General features: G+C 37.8%; 1 long non-coding RNA gene across 1 annotated transcript in view; it reads right to left on the bottom strand.

The window, feature by feature from the left end:
* The window catches only part of LOC148973705 (uncharacterized), a 42,649-nt gene that overhangs the window by 23,863 nt on the left and 310 nt on the right, over positions 1–18,476 (bottom strand). Inside the window, exon 2 of the long non-coding RNA XR_016146420.1 lies at positions 15,420–15,497. This is a non-coding gene — a long non-coding RNA (uncharacterized LOC148973705). The remainder of the gene's footprint in view (positions 1–15,419; positions 15,498–18,476) is intronic.

Raw genomic sequence — 18,476 nt, forward strand, 5'->3', positions numbered from 1 at the left:
TTTGTTATCAGACCTTTTTTATCCAGTAATCAAATTCATTCAAACAATCAGTCCAAAAATGCACTAATATAAAGAAGGCCAGGCTGATTACATCAAAGTTATCAGAATAGAACGGTTTAAAAAAAAAATAGTGAAAATAAGCAACCCTCTGCACACCTAAAAATAATAATACTAATGAAGTCCAGGATGTTCAGTGAAAGCCCACCAAACAAGCCCAAACCTTTAAATGGCATATGGGAAATTAGCATGTGCATTCTTGCATCACACTGCTAAAGCGAAACGAAAAAGGTTTCAACCAAGGAAACCTTAAAAGCCTCCTAAGTGATAGTGACCACATATTTAATCATTTTTAGCTTTCTGCATGTAAGGGCTTTGGTTGAAATAGACAATGTATTATGGACAAATGTGCTGTTGTTGAGATTGCTGTCAGCAGCCGAGAGGTAAAAGCTTTGTCTAACCTCACAACAGAGATCCTTTTAGACTAATAACAGAGGAGAATAAATATCTGCTCAATGACAAAATCCCCCCAAAGCCTCTTATTCTGAATATGTTTTACTTCATAATGAAATACATTATGTATTGACGTATCCAGCAAAATGAGACGCCTTGAAGTCCTTAGCAACCTATTGTTTCATTGACAACTGTTATCCTACAGTAACCCCTGTAGGTCTTGCAACCAACAATCCTCGTCACAGATTACAGTCGTAAAAACTCAATAACCTATAATCGTACATTAGGGAACATTCGGGACACTGTGAGATGTTTCAGCTCAAGAATGTTTGCGCTGATAGAAGATTAGATCAAGTTCATTGGGGTTCAATGGCCTCTGTCTCTTTACACAACCCTGTGTAAAGACCAGGGGCCCTGCTTGAGCATCGAGGGGATTGGCCCCAAAATATCTCTGCTCTGAGATAGTAAACCCTGACCTCTCTGGGGAGTTGTTGGGTTTATTGGTTTCATATTTGTGTGTGTGTGTGTGTGTGTGTGTATTTAAATGAGTACACTGAGTGTGTGTGTGTGTGTGTGGTGAATTGACACGTCATCTCCTCTTGGGCTCCATGGTTAATTAGTTACTGGTTTAGGGCTGGGATATTTTTTTAGATCAATCTTCCTGCAAAACACACATGCACAGAGAAAAAAACAAAAAAACAAAACAAAAAAAAAAACAAAACAAAACAAGATAAAGACACTTCTCACTTGTTTGTTGAAGAAAACTAATGGAATTTGCAACAATTTTGGAACACCGTACAAAAACACGGTCAAATTTGTGTATGTGAAATCTTTCATAATGGAATTTATTCATTTTCGTCTTTTATTTTATGATTTTGTTCCTTTTTTTTTTGCTACCATATCTGACATGTCTGATTCTTCTAAAATGTAAGATATTTAGGGTTAGTTCTGTGCTGATAAGATCAAGTGGGTGTAGGCTATTTTCCATCAAAATATATTATGTGATGTACCTTGGTATCAAAATATGTCTCTGTGTGCCTTACAAACAATGTTTGATACAATGGAAGATACAACATAGACTGTTAGATACAATACTTTTGAAAATTAATACATTTACTTTTCTATCTTATCTCGAAACTTATTTGTTATCTTTTAATTATTAATTAAAGTGAATTAAAGTGAATCAAACACCAACCCTGCATCCCAATGTGCATGTTATCCATCCTAAATATGTGAGATTAATAAGTGTGTCACAATAGTATCCTATAAAAAGCTTATTCCAAATGTCCCTGGAAGCTGTAATATTTCTGGTAGATTTTCAAAGTGTGGATCTGTGCACACTCTGACGGCAATATTACCAACAACCCACTGGAGAAGGATTCGGTTTAGAACTACAAATAAATAAATATTTATTCAATGTTATCTGTTTGATATATATCCGCAACAACATTGTGAACTTGTTTGGCTATTATATTAAATTCATGCAAAAAAAGTACAAATTTGCTGCATAAAAAGAGCCACAACTGGCAGATCAACGTGCTACTTGTGTTCTCTCCAATATGGCAGGAAAAATTGTTTTAGCAGTGAAAATTTAATTAAATGAAACATGTAATTAAATTTAAATTTTATTTAAATTTATTTAAATAAATGTGTACAAAGTTCACAGTGACAGGATCCACAACCATTCGAAAGAGCTAAATATTTAAGACATGGTAGCATATACGTACTTTTCTGCTACACACTCAAACATATCTACCTTTTCTTCATAAAAAGCGTATACTTTGGTAATGTGAACAACCTTGTGTATTCATTTACAGTAGTAGTTAAAATGTTAATGTATTGTGCTCATTCGTCCTGCATTGGTTATTGATAAGTTTTGCATGAATTATGAAACTTTTTCAGTAGTTCTCTGGGAAGCATTAAAAAAAAAGTAGTTATTGATTAGCAGTGTTGGGAGTAACGCATTACAAAAGTGATACATTACAGTAACATATTACTTTTTGCTGTAACACAGTAGTGTAAGGCATTACTAATCAATTTTCAGTAATATTTTACTCGTTACATGTTCAATGAGGCTTGTATTACAGTTGTATTACAGTGTATTGTCTGCTTTTACTTCTTAAAGGCAACAGACTATGTGAAAGTTTTAAAGCAGTCTTTCAGTGCCAGTTCAGAGCGGTCGCGTCTGTAAGATTGTTTTTTCCTCATAAATGCGAACACGAAAACTAAAATAAATGAATATTTTAAGTTCTATGGAGACTGGAGAGCCAACCCTTCCTCATCCGATTTGCGCAGTGTAATTAACAGAATTACAAGCCTCCTATTTTTTTGTCACGCATGAATGTGTGTCTTTTCCCTAATATTACAAATAAAACATAGACTGATATTTGTCTAATGTCTGGAGTCCTTTAAGGAAGTAGCCTATATACGTTTCAATACATGTATTTTCTGAGAATTTTTATTTCAAGTTTTGACTGCAAATGTCATCATGTCCATAATGCTGGACTTCCCCAATTTTAAATAATTTACCCTCAACTAGTTTTGTGGTGTAGGTCTACGTATTTTATAATGTTAACTTCAAATAATACTAATAGCCTAATTTAAAGATAAGGCAGCATTGGATATGGACGGTAAGGAGAATAACGCTGGAGTTGGAAGAGGTTTGTCGTGATTCTGTAGGTTCGTGGATCTGAGTCGTGTGGCGAATCGCGATTTCGGTTTCATATTGCATATCGTTACAGCCCCAAAGTTAAGTTCTACTTAGTTATTTTGGTGAAAGTAACTCAAAAGTAATACATGAGTAATGTAACGCATTACAATTCTGGGACAGTAATATTGTAAGGTAATGAATTACTTTTAAATAACAGTAACAAGTAATACCTAATGTATTACAGTTTGGAAGTAACTTGCACAACACTGTTGATTAGTTAACTGTGAATCCCTAGGGTGCCAAGCCAGTCTGTTTTGTTATTAGCGGCACAGGCTCTCTTCTCTCAGGAGAAATGATACTCTTCCACCTCAAGCACACACACAGACACAAAAAGACTAAATAACTTTTGTCAAGCATTAATCTGTATTTAAGTTTTACAATGAAGACTATCCAGTGTTATTTTACACATGTCATATGTCTTACCTGATACTGTACCCATTTGAAAAACTTAAAGCTGTTTATTTAGTTTATCTCTTTATTCTATTGCATTTATGTGTGCTATTGTTTGAAATTTGTTTATTTGTTCTTATTTTGTATTATCTTTTTTATGAAAATACAATTTTGCATTGAAGTAAGTAGATTTTTGTTTATGCTGTCAATTCAGCCCGTTCTCAACCTTTAGCATCACATAGAACGCTATATGACAAAACGGCGCCATACCACGCACATGGCACCCTTTATCGTTAATATAACACGCGAACCGCGTCATAAATCCTTTAGCGTAATATGAGACTACCCTAACCTACCCCACACCAAAACCTAACCATCACAGCGCGTGTTATAGTAACCATAATGGGTGCCATGTGCGTAGAATATAGCGCCGTTTTGTAATTTGTTCTTGGCAAAATTCTGTTTCGGCATGCAGGTAGAGAAATAAAGGCTCAAAAGAAGTAAGATTTTTGCAGAGTACAACAAGGAGACGACAAAGCAGAAGAGTCTTCTGAAACTAAACATTTTATATGATATTCCTACTGTTATGGCAAATTTTTGCATTTACGTTTACATATGTTTCTTTTCTTTTATATATGTTCTTTTATTTTCTTTTATATGTTTTCTTTTATTTTATTAGATGTGTTGGGTGTGTGTAACTTTTACTAACGTTGGAGAAGATGTAATCATAAGCATTTAAAGGAAAATATTCATATCATCTAACATGTACTCATAAGCATTTAAAAGGAAGATGTTCATATAAGGGCATTATTAAAGATATAACAAGCCGGCAGTGTTCACAACATATTTTCTTTTGTCAAATCAACTTTATAATAATTTATTTAGTTGAGATAACTTATTATTTCGAGTTTCTGATGGTTTAATTAATCTACTTCATTGTATTAACTCACTTTTTCCACTTCAATCAACTTAACATTTTAAGGCAACCCAGGTTACTTACTTTTTTAAGTTAAACCAACAATATTATTTTACAGTGTAGTAATCAGAACATTTTTTCTTTTGTCAAATCAACTTAAATAATTTATTTAGTTCAGATAACACATCATTTTCAGTTTCTGATGGTTAAATTAATCTCCTTCATTGTATTAACTCACTTTTTCCAGTTCAATAAACTTCAAATTTTAAAGCAACCAGGCTACTTACTTTTTTAAGTTAAACCATCAATATTTTTTTACACTGTAGAAATGCATAAGTTAGAGTAAGCTTAAAGATATAACTAAACCGTTAGAAATGCATAAGGCAATGTAAGCTTAGTTTGAGAACATATTGTTCTGTGTTTCACAAAGGACCAAGCAGCATGGAAACATTTTAATAGCTCATTGTATTTCAAGTGTGAATTGTATGTGTGCAGGGTTTTGATCAAACAAGAGATAAAGCAGAAAGGTGTGAGGTCGAACATTAGTTGCGACCAAGAGATGAGTTGGAGTGTGAAGTCAAGCTGTATTTGAACACAGGAAACTTTAACACAAACGTCATTGCGCTGGCTGAATTGAATATATGGTTAAGAATAGTTAAAAGCAGCATCAACAGGTTTCCTTTCTAGACGGCATAGGAGACAATCCGCTGCAAACCGGACATGGCCTGCATATGACGGTTTCCTGGGTTTACAGGTATATAAGGATGGCGAGAAGGACTAACCTTCACCTTCACATGTAGACATTGTTCTGTATGTTGAATGCCAATTTCGGAATGGTTTTCTTGCAAGAAAATAAACTTTTGATACTTTGACTTTTAAGAAGTTTCCACTTGTCTTCTTCCTCCTATCTTTTCGAACAACAGAATTATTTACACAACACTACATAACAGGAAAGGGCTAGGGAAAGCATATTGAAGTTCTTTGTACTTTGTATTTTGTATTTATTTATTTCTTCGGTCAGTCATTTAGAAATCATGTCATAAATCATGTAACACAAAAGAGAGAAAGAAAAAAAATAAAATAAAATAAAAATTATTTTTGCTTCTCTTGCAAAAATTCAACACAGTCTCATGAAAGTGCGTATCTACACAAATGTCATTTCTCGTGCCATTTACACGCCAAAAATTTTTTTTACGTGCATATGCTATGCACTGAAAACCCCGTGGGTAGGTTTAGGGGGGAGGGGGTGGGGAGTTCATGCACATTACACGCCATAAAAGTGCGTATCATATGCACGCGAAAACTGCGTATCATATAGACGCAAAAACTATTTTTGGCATATAAATCGCACGAGGAATAACATTCGTTCTATAGATACAAACTTTCAAAAGATCGGGCTCAAAGATTTAATGATGCACTCAAAATAAAAAAATAAAAAGAATAAAATTAATTTCACTCGGTACATCTCTAATTTAGTTAGAATAGTTAGAAGCTACTTTTAGCTTTAAGATGTTTTGAGAATACGGCCCTCTGGTATATTTAAATTGCCAACTGGGAGATCTTTCCTGTGAGCAGCAGTAAACTTGGTTATCGGTTATGATCAGATAGTCCATCAGGAAGCGTTGTGATGCTCTCAAAACATATACTAAGTTCACATAAGAAGCAATCTATTCTTGAATATGTCTGATGTCTAAGAGCAGAAAGTAGTCTCTAACCGACGGGTTTTGAACTTGAGTTCGTTCTTTTTAGTAAATCAAAAATACAAAGAACAATCAGCGTAGTTCAATTACAGAGCAAATGATTAATAATGATATATTAGTTAATCAAATATATACAACACATAAATACCCTCCGAAAATGACTTAAAAAAGCTACTATATAGTTATTTATACCCATCATGCATTGCAGCATGAAGCTATTTATTTATTATTTATTGTCACCATTGTTGTGAACCATATGCAAAATCTTGATGTCTGTGTGTGACTATATTGTACATTTTCTCAAAACATTGTGTAAACATGCTTTTTATCTACCTTCAAAAAAGTGTTCATTTTATTGCCACTGGCCCAAATAATGGTTATAAATTCCAGATATAAACACAAAAGTCTAAACACAACATTAAATGCTCACTTTGTGTTGATTTGATCATCATCAACAAGGAGCTGATGACAGCCGATTTGACATTTTCTTGGCTTTCTCTGCCACAACAATGGTGTTATTCAAACACACAGTTACAACAGCCAAAGAAAAGTTAAAGTAAGAAATACTGGGATCAAGAGCCCAACTAAAGCAAACACTGATCACCACAATGGTGATTTAAAATGAAACAAATATCACCATCTAAACACTGTAAGGAAATTACATTGAAATAAGTATGAGTTTTAATTTAATGCATCCTGAGAGTCTTTATTTGGTCCAGAAACGGGATAAAATGTCTAAATGAGACCATCAATAATGTTGAAAATGGCCACATTTGAACTAGTTTTAACCTTGTACGAAGGATCCATTAACGTCCATATCAGACGTTAAACTTTCATTCTGGCCCCTCAGTAAACGTCTTTTCAACGTCCGTCTTTTGTGACAAAGACGTTGAAAATACGTCTTTTGGACATCATTTTACTTAGTGGGTGGTGAATAAAAACTTAATTACTTAGAAAATATCTCAAAATTGCCACTATCAAACATTTGTAAATTAAATTTAATTAATTGTAATAGAGGCTAGAGCACGGTGTCTTCAGCACTAGTACAACTAGTGCTCTGACTAACAGCAGAATTTGTTTGCACTCGGCCATAAAGAGAGAGAGAGAATTCATTTCAGAACATAAATAGGAAATAAATTTAGCACACACAGAGATTGGTACGTGCTGTTAATGAATTCCTCTACTCATAACGAGAAAGCAATAATCCTGGTTTCTATGTGAACAGAGATGTGAGTGTCATGTAGCTCCAGCCTCAAATTTACGTGAACATTTGACAAGGCTGTGTGTCTGTTGTGTGATAAGAGTACAGAGTATTCTCTCTCATTTCACAACCATAAACGCATATATGTGTTGACACATTCAACTAGTAAAAAAAAATACAATTCAAAAGAGGAAGTAGAGAATCAAGTTCATCCATATTTCTCAAAATTATAGAGGTGGACTGAAAACCCCTTGACATTTCCCATACTGGCAACATACAGCTGAAGTGACCTTTCCCCTGATTACAGTATTGAGACAGACAGCCTTGAGGAACTTAGAGGAACATTATTGCAACAGATCTGTGAGCGGAATTACAACCAATTTTAGATGCTGCGTGTAATTTTTTGACTACCATAATATGTTTGCAGATAAATGTCTGTTTTTGTTTAGGTCTGTATGATTTCGCCCACAGCCAAAAATACAGAGCATTGCAGCCATGAAAGGCAATCATTGAAAGCAAATGAACTGGGTCAGAGATCGTAGATTCTACCCGACCTAAAATCCTCAAGATCCACCTAAAACTGTCTATAGACTTACGCACCAAAAAAACTTTAGAATTTTGTGTTTGAAGTTCCGTTTTTGCAGTAGGTCTGTATATTTCTATATTTCTCCAATTTGGTGAACTTCAAATTGGAGCGATAACTTTTGGATGAATTAAAAGAATGCTTGTTTTTGGCAGTGAAGTGGAGTATACTTAGTTTACTTTTTGGATTTTGTTGTATTTTTGATTTATGTTTATAAAAAAAAAAGACACCACAAAGTGTGACGTCTTTTCACGACCGTTGCGGTGCTTGTAGAAATTTTGCATGCTCAAAATCTAGTCTGACTGCGGCTTAAAGAGATAGTTCACCCAAAAATTTTAATTAGCCCATGATTTACTCACCCATATGCTGAGTTCAGACTGACTTTCAAAGCAGTCGGGTCGCTGTTCTTTTCACACTGCATGATTATCTTGCCCAGCATTCAGTCGCTTCTGTGTTCACACTGCACGATTGATCGGCGACAAAAGGTTTCGCACTGCATGACTTTATGTAACTGGTCTCTTTTCTGCGTTGTGTTTTTCATAGATGTGAGAAGAACAGGACAGCATTCCGCAGTTTCAACGATGTTTTATTCCTGATTTACAAACAAAATGTAATCAGCCTCTTAGTGAGAGTCGCCCTCATCACCAATGCAAAGAGGAGATAATCACAATAAAATGCATATAAGACATATAAACATATAACAGAAGACATACCTGATTTACAAACAAAATGTAATCAGCCTCTTAGTGAGAGTCATGTGCTCTCATTTCACATTTAGGCCCAGATGTAAAAAAAAAATCACTTAATCGGGACGAAATAACGGGAATAACTATGGAGCCCCCCTAGTCCCACTTTGGCAAAAAAAAAAAAAAAAAAAAAAAAAAAAACTATCTTGAGGCCACGAGTTAGTATCTTGAGGCCACGAGTTACTGTCTTGAGGCCACGAGTTACTATCTTGAGGCCGAGTTACTATCTTGAGGCCACGAGTTACTATCTTGAGGCCACGAGTTACTATCTTGAGGCCACGAGTTACTATCTTGAGGCCACGAGGTACTATCTTGAGGCCACGAGTTAGTATCTTGAGGCCACGAGTTAGTATCTTGAGGCCACGAGTTACTATCTTGAGGCCACGAGTTACTATCTTGAGGCCACGAGTTAGTATCTTGAGGCCACGAGGTACTATCTTGAGGCCACGAGTTAGTATCTTGAGGCCACGAGTTAGTATCTTGAGGCCACGAGTTACTATCTTGAGGCCACGAGTTACTATCTTGCGGCTACGAGTTACTATCTTGAGGCCACGAGTTACTATCTTGAGGCCACGAGTTACTATCTTGAGGCCACGAGTTAGTATCTTGAGGCCACGAGTTAGTATCTTGAGGCCACGAGTTACTGTCTTGAGGCCGCGAGTTACTATCTTGAGGCCGAGTTACTATCTTGAGGCCACGAGTTACTATCTTGAGGCCACGAGTTACTATCTTGAGGCCACGAGTTAGTATCTTGAGGCCACGAGGTACTATCTTGAGGCCACGAGTTAGTATCTTGAGGCCACGAGTTAGTATCTTGAGGCCACGAGTTACTATCTTGAGGCCACGAGTTAGTATCTTGAGGCCACGAGTTAGTATCTTGAGGCCACGAGGTACTATCTTGAGGCCACGAGTTAGTATCTTGAGGCCACGAGTTAGTATCTTGAGGCCACGAGTTACTATCTTGAGGCCACGAGTTACTATCTTGAGGCCACGAGTTACTATCTTGCGGCTACGAGTTACTATCTTGAGGCCACGAGTTAGTATCTTGAGGCCACGAGGTACTATCTTGAGGCCACGAGTTAGTATCTTGAGGCCACGAGTTAGTATCTTGAGGCCACGAGGTACTATCTTGAGGCCACGAGTTAGTATCTTGAGGCCACGAGTTACTATCTTGAGGCCACGAGTTACTATCTTGCGGCTACGAGTTACTATCTTGAGGCCACGAGTTACTATCTTGAGGCCACGAGTTACTATCTTGAGGCCACGAGTTACTATCTTGAGGCCACGAGTTAGTATCTTGAGGCCACGAGGTACTATCTTGAGGCCACGAGTTAGTATCTTGAGGCCACGAGTTAGTATCTTGAGGCCACGAGTTACTATCTTGAGGCCACGAGTTACTATCTTGCGGCTACGAGTTACTATCTTGAGGCCACGAGTTAGTATCAATTATTTTATTTTTTTTGCCAAAGTGGGACTAGGGGGACTCCGTAAATAACCACACAGATAGGTAAAATAATATTATTCACATGAATAAGAGTGGAAATATAGACATAAAAGCAACAATTAAAATTAGGATTAAAGATGATTGCAGGAGCCCAAAATAACCTCACCTCTCACTGCATCACCAATGCAAAGAGGAAGAGGAGGGGAAAGAACAGGAAATTATATTAACTCATGACATCACATCAATTAAAGGGAAAGACACTCAACTTCACTTAAGCAGTAATATCTGGTACATGTCAACAAACAATTTTTTGTGAGAATTCTAATGAACTATACATACATTTACAGCCCATTCTCACCCCCAAGGCGTCACTTAACTGACGCCTTTGGAAGCATTTGGACATGCTTCAATATCTGACGCTTTAGGCGCCCTTTAGCGTCAGTTAGATGACGCCCTAGGATCGCGTGTACCCTACCCCCACCCCACACCTAAACCTAACCGCGTCCTCTAACAGACGCTTTCCTTTACCGTCAGTTAGATGACGCTGTAGGATCGCGTCATGTAAGTGACGCTAAAGGGCGCCTAAAACGTCAAATATTGAAGCATGGTCAAAGGTGACGCCTTGGGGTGAGAATGCGTTGACATTTAACAGTACACTTTATGTACCTGTTACATTTACAATAGGAAGAATCTAGTGTGCTGTGCTCAAACTACATACGTTTCACAACAAACACAAGTGTTCCATTAATATATCTAATGTTGTGGTAAAATAAATAAATAAACAGTTTAACACCACATTCAATCAAATGCACCACCAGGAATTGCTCTTTACATCACTGGCTCTTTAAAAACAACTCTGACAACACATTTTCCCCCCAACTACGGTCTGTCAAATCATGCTGAATAAGTGTGCTTGCCCCAGGCCTCTCTGTTAATGAAATTGTGAAATGGCCTGCATGGCAAAATGAGACACACACACACACACACACACACACACACACACACACACTACAGAACTAAATAAGATCAATGAGAGTAACTGAGAGTGCAAGCAGGCTCCGTGAGATTTGAAGCATGTCCAATAAATAACATCCTACCGTGACACACACACACATGGCTTGAAAAGAGTCCACTATTATGACACACAGAGAGTGGGGAGGGCCTCCTAACCTTTCACCTCCATTTGGCAAATGTCTGTGTTTGTGCATGTGTGTGGGGATTTGTGGACAGAGGGGGTGCTGCTTAATGATGTCTACTTCCAGATAGTACTAGTACCTAACAGATCTCTCTCTCTCTCACAAACACAATTATGTGTTTTTCCAACAGATGATGCTGTTAAACATCTGCTGTTCTATCTGGCAGAATACTATTCTTCTAACTCTATGTCCCATAACACCACTCTACAAACTGCACTCTTACATTAAACATCTGTTTAAAATCCAGCAATATTTCAGAGAAACCGCCCTGACAAACGTGATCGGCAAATGTCAGCTTCATCTGATGTGTAGGAAGCCATTTCAAGGAGTAATGCGGGTCAAGTGACTCTGGCTCTCTGCTGTTCCCTGGGTAAATAAATAATAAGAGCTCTAAAAATAACCCAAGCTCAAATGCTATGATTTTACCAACATGAGCACAGTGACAGCTTTATATGTGAGCTGAGGGATTAAGGGAGAACCAAAGCTCTGATGAGGCAGATACTCATACGGCACAACTCATAATGCTAAAAAGACATGCATCTCTCACTCTCAAAATGTAAAATACCTCAAATATGGAATCATAGCATGATGACTACTCATTAACTAAATCCTCATTAAAAAAAGCTTAAAACAGCCTTAAATTTGCTGGTTTAATCTCAATCGTCTAAACAGTGATTCTCAACCATAAAAATAAAGTTATAAAAATAAGTTCTAAAAAATGTTTTATAATGTTCTCTGAGGTTCACTTATGTTGTCAACATTAATCAGCGCAGTCTCATCCCAAGACGTCATATAACTGACGTTATGGGATCCTAACTCTTCCCCAGACCTAGGCTAAACCTAACCCGTCACCTAACTGACGTTAAAGGTAAAGCGTCAGTTGTATGACGGCCCGGGATCGTCATCTACCGAGGTTTAAGGGGGCCCTAAAAAGGCGGATATTGACGTATGGTCAAAAGCCGCCCCAAGACATCAGTTATATGACTTCTTGGGATGAGACTGTGTTACATTAATACATACCCCTTTCTACCCTGTTTTTGACCCTATCTCCCTCCTAACACTTAGTTTTGATAGATGCTGCATTCAAGACAAGTAAATGCCCACTGTTATGATTGAGTAACAGTTTCGCATAATAAAATAATTCATCCCTGCCATTACACATGTGAAATAGTTTTGAAAATATCCAATGACGTAAAAATGTCTTGGCTGTCTCTGAAATAGCCCCTTATACCCGTAAAGTAACTGGGGCCCGTTTCAATAAGGAGGTTCAACCAAATCGAAGTTAAAACTTGAACTTTGAGTTGACTTACACTGAGATGGGAAACTCTGAGTTTTCGGCTACAGAACAGCTGAAATGAGTAAGTTCAATCAACTCTAAGTTGACTGACTCTGAGTTAAGTGCGTACACACAGTTCAGTAATTTCACTTAAATAACAATTAATAGGTAATTATCAATGCCATTTAAGTGAAATCACTGAACTTAAATATACAAGCTTGATAAAAATGATCATTCTAGAAGAAAATTTCAAACGGCATTTAGAGGCTTTTGCATCTGAACTCTTCAAATAAATAAATAAATAAGCAACACAACATAGCGGCGATCGAGAGAGTAAGTTTGGGAGAAAATAGTTGCTTGAGTCAATGCGCAAGTTTACATTTTAATTACTGTTATACAGTGTTGGGTGAAATTACCAAGCAATCTAAATACTGTAATTTAGTTAAAGGAATTACTCTTAATTCTTCTGCAATATATACATTGTCTATATATACTTTTATACATTGTCGTGTTTCTTTAAAAATAAACAATGGACAAATGGAGTCTTTAAACACCTCAGATGTAAAGTTATTCGCTAAAATGAATGGGAGTCAATGGAGTGCTAACAGCAGGTGAAGGCTTGCTAACCAATGGCGGTCCCCAGGGAAGCTTCAGTTTCCGGCTGGTGGATTACCCCCTTTTGTACAACCGATGTATGCTCAACGGCTACAGAATACCCATAATGCCAATTTGGAGTTTGGGGTAGCGGTCATATATTTAATGTAACGTTAAGTCAACGGCATTCATAAACACACTGAAAAGCGATTATGCGTGTTGATAGCACACCAATCAACACATTGGTTAGCCAATAATGGAAATATGAATTGGATGTCATACATACGCCATTTCACAACCATCACAACTATTCATTGAAGTCCTGTAGCGCTACTGTAGTATAAATGCTCAGCATCATATGATCTGTATCGGACAAAGCAATAATGACACATGGCAAAAATTTTTACACACACTTGTGTGTTGCGATATCATGTTGTCGTCACTGGATCATCTTGTATTCAGTCTCTCTGAAAAGTGTCTTACTGACATGATCTGACTGGAACTTCATTACAAATAAATGTTTATCCACACTTTCTTAAAGGGATAGTTCACTCAATTTAAATTCTGCCATTGATTACTCAATGTCGTTACATGTAGTTCCAAACCCGCAAGTCATTCGTTCATCTTCAGAACATGAATTAAGATATTGTTGATGAAATTTTGATGAAAGAGTATATATACTCGTCACATAAAAAGTATTCTTGTCGCTTCATAGCATTAAAGGAGACCAATTATGACCCTTTTCACAAGATGTAGAACATTTATTTGACGTCCCCAGAGTGTGCGTGAAGTCTTAGCTCAAAATACTCGACAAATCATTTTTTAAAGCATTATAAAATTGGCAAATTTGGGCTTGTGCAAAAACGCACCGTTTTAATGCAAATGAGCTGCTGCTCCCACCTCACTATTCAGACTTTTTTGCATCCGTCTGGCAAGCAATAGGTGTGTTCGACATCATGCAGCTCTGCGCAGACCGATCGGTGGATGACTTGAAGCAGTGCATACCAGTTAGAATACAAATTTTGTCCAACTTGATCAAGGGGGTAATCCACCAGTCGGAAACTGAAGTCTCTCCGGGGGCCTTCGCCTGCTGTTAGCATTCCATTGACTCCCATTTATTTTGGCATAACTTTGACAGCGAATAATTTTACATCTGAGGTGTTTAAAGACTCCATTTGTCCATTGAAGAAACACGACAATGTATAAAAGGCTCCATTAGCTTGTATCTTACGTTATGGCCCGGTAGAAGCAGTTTTTGTAAACAGGCTAACGATAGCGTCATAACACGCGACTCTCTGTCGCACAGAAGAGAAATTACCGTATAGACTGAAGTATAAGCTTGCATGCCTTGGAGTCAAAAAAGGTTGAGGATGACTCCCACAAAATCCCACGGTAAATATGCATTATGCTCAAAGACACAAAATGCACCTTGACTACAAAATGAAAGAAAAGGAATAACAAGAAGGTTCAAACTAAAACTACTTTTACAGCATTAATCTTGCTTATTCATTTCAAGTTTTATAAATTAACATGAATGTATTATGATTTTAATATTTACATTTAGCTGGCACTTTTATCCAAAGTGACTTACAACTGAGGACTAAGCCAAGCGAGTCATTGTGAAGAGGTGGTCATCGCTCGTTGACCGTTCGCGATTGTAGGCTTCTGGTAGGGATGTTGGTGAGTAAATGTAAAATATACAAATTTCAAAACAGACTAATCCCATCACTATGGTGAGAGTTAAAACAGTCTTTCATTAAAATCAGGAAGTAGTGGATTAGGGAAAATGTGAATGTAATGTTTCATTATGCTTTTCTGAAGGCTTGCAGACTGTAAAGCAGCTGTGTGGAGGAGGATTCCTGAGAGAGAACATTTTTCATCCCATATCTTCATATATTAAATCAACACATTTTCACTGTGGCTGTGCCTTGACTTATTAGTATGAAGCGACTGGGTGGATCTCACAGGCTTTCGTCTCATGTTTGGACTTACCATTAGTTCAGGGACTCTAAAATGCTTTAGTGACACTCGGCATACAACTGACCACATTATTCCCTGCTGCCTATGCCATTATACACACAAACACACATACTGTACGGCATAATCAAGGTTGATATAGAAACCACTGCTTGCTGCCTGCCTTTGTTCACATCAATGCTGTACAAATCAGCATTCTACTCTTGCAGCTTAATGAGGTTGTCATGACAACTCACCGTTGAAGCTGTAGATCCTGTTGATCTCAATGTGGTTTTCTCTGAAATTGTCCTCCAGGAACAAGCATCTATCATGTCCTGTAAGGATAAAGAGCTCTTGTAAAACATATGAAGACCTGTGCAATTTTAGCCTTTTTCCCCCACTAATAAAGGATTTTTGTTCTATTGTTCCTGGTCCCTATATATGTATATTTACACTCACCTGAAGGATTATTAGGAACCTGTTCAATTTCTCATTAATGTATTTATCTAATCAACCAATCACATGGCAGTTGCTTCAATGCATTTAGGGGTGTGGTCCTGGTCAAGACAATCTCCTGAACTCCAAACTGAATGACAGAATGGGAAAGAAAGGTGATTTAAGCAATTTTGAGCGTTGGACGGTTGTTGGTCTGAGTATTTCACAATCTGCACAGTTACTGGGATTTTCACACACAACCATTTTGAGGGTTTACAAAGAAAGGTGTGAAAGGGGAAAATCATCCAGTATGCGGCAGTCCTGTGGGTGAAAATGCCTTGTTGATGCTAGAGGTCAGAGGAGAATGTGCCGACTGATTCAAGCTGATAGAAGAGCAACATAGACTGAAATAACCACTCGTTACAACTGAGGTATGCAGCAAAGCATTTGTGAAGCCACAACATACACAACCTTGAGGCGGATGGGCTAAAACAGCAGAAGACCCCACCAGGTTCCACTCTTCTCCACTACAAAAAGAAAAGAGGCTACAATTTGCAAGAGCTCACCAAAATTGGACAGTTGAAGACTGGAAAAATGTTGCCTGGTCTGATGAGTCTTGATTTCTGTTGAGACATTCAGATGGTCGAGTCAGAATTTGGCGTAAACAGAATGAGAACATGGATCCATCATGCCTTGTTACCACTGTGCAGGCTGGTGGTGGTGTAATGGTGAGTGGGATGTCTTCTTGGCACACTTTAGGCCTCTTAGTGCCAATTGGGCATCATTTAAATGCCACGGCCTACCTGAGCATTGTTTCTGAGCATGTCCATCCCTTTATGGCCACCATTTTTCCCATCCACTGATGGCTACTTCCAGCAGGACAATGCACCATGTCACAAAGCTTGAATCATTTTAAAATGGGTTTCTTGAACATGACAATGAGTTCACTGTACTAAAATGGCCCCCACAGTCACCAGATCTCAACCCAATAGAGCATCTTTGGGATGTGGTGGAACGGGAGCTTTGTGCCCTGGATGTGCATCCCACAAATCTCCATCAACTGCAAGATGCTATCCTATCAATATGGGCCAACATTTCTAAAGAATGCTTTCAGCACCTTCTTGAATCAATGCCACAGAATTAAGGCAGTTCTGAAGGGGAAAGGGGGTCAAACACAGTATTAGTGTAGTGTTCCAATAAATTTATGAGACATCTCTAGTAGATTTTGAAGCAGTGTTTTATAAGATTCTAACCAAGGATGCAGTTTACACGCCTGACTTCATACAACTTCTGCAAGTTTTCATATTATTCAGACACTTGTTATAAAAACAAAGCAAGCAGCTTCAAAATTCATGTGGGTCAAAATGATTGGCTCACTAAAAACCTTTCTTTCTTCATCTGAACTCAAGAACAGAAATTTAATGCTAATTACATAATTACTTAAAAAACAAATGAACACAACCTCTGCCAACAGCCCAGCTGTGAGTGACTGTCTGTGTGAACTTTCCCATCAACAATGCTGGCTTTTTTTTTTCCACATCAACCTTACATGGCGCGAAATAAAGAGAAAAGCGCAGGCACTCCTGCTCATCCTCACGTTTGACACACTTCTGTTCTCTCGCTCTCTGAACTGCAGTGTTCAAATGCTTCTGTCAGCCAGAGAGATACAGCATCTGACAAATCACAGGAAAAAGCCCGGCCCTGCGTTACTAACATGCCATTCGCACCAGGGGAAATATGTCAGAGCAAATAAACACTTCTAGAGCACACGGATACTCAAGGAAAGACTACAAAGCTTTCGCTCTGGCTAGCGAAAACGTACCTGTCAAATGAACATCAGATGTCTTGGAATATGTGATTCTATAGGGGTTGGACAATGAAACTGAAACACCTGGTTTTACAACACAATAATTTGTTAGTATGGTGAGGGCCTCATTTTGCATCCAAATACAGCACCAATTGACAGATAGAAGTCCTTCACAGTGACCAGAGGGATTATGAGCCGTTCCTCTTCCAGAACAGTGTCCAGGTCACTATATGATGCTGGTGGACTCGCTCCTCCAAAACACCTCAATAATATTTAGATCTGGTGACTGTGCATGTTCAACTTCACTTTCATCTTCATCAAATCGTGAGCTTAGAATTATAAGGTTCTATCTCCGTTTAGGGTAGTTCTGAGATATTGAGCATCAAAGTTTTTACATCCCACCTGGCAAAACTGTAATGTAGTAAAATTTTCTATTATAGCTTTATCTATTAATCTTTTTTTTTTTTTACAAAAATAACACCACACAGGCATTAATAAACACCTAATGGATCAGATTATGTCAAAAACTCAATTTCGACCAAAAGTGGAGATAGAACCTTATAATTCTAAGCTCACGAAATCCTTCTGTCACAAGTCTTGCTGTGTGTGTTGGTGCATGATCATACTGATACACGGGTTTGGTAGTCCTCGGCAGTGTCGTGTCCATCAAATACAATCAGGATTGTCATGATATTGGAGCTCAAACCATCACTGATCCACCCGTGCTTCACTCTGAAGATTGGCCGCCAGGCATATAGATGTGAAACCTCCAACATTGGCCAGTGTTCCAGTTTCATTGTCCAACCCCTGTAAATGGTAATTAACTTAATTCAGAGGTCAGATATTTCCTAACAAACATCCAGAGCAATGGCTCTGCTAACATCTACGTTAATTACTCCTGTATCATCGCAGACTGTAGCTTTTTTTGTTTCGTTTTCATTTGTTGCACCAAAACTGGCACCATCTTCAGTCTCAGGTAAATGACCTCGGAGGACTTGTTTTAAGGGATAGTTCACCTGAAATAAAATTTTTCAAATTGAAAATTGAAGCCATCTTTCACCACACGGGCCCC

This window comes from Pimephales promelas, chromosome 14, assembly GCF_988280905.1.
Source record: "Pimephales promelas chromosome 14, fPimPro1.hap1.1, whole genome shotgun sequence".
NCBI classification, from domain to species: domain Eukaryota; kingdom Metazoa; phylum Chordata; class Actinopteri; order Cypriniformes; family Leuciscidae; genus Pimephales; species Pimephales promelas.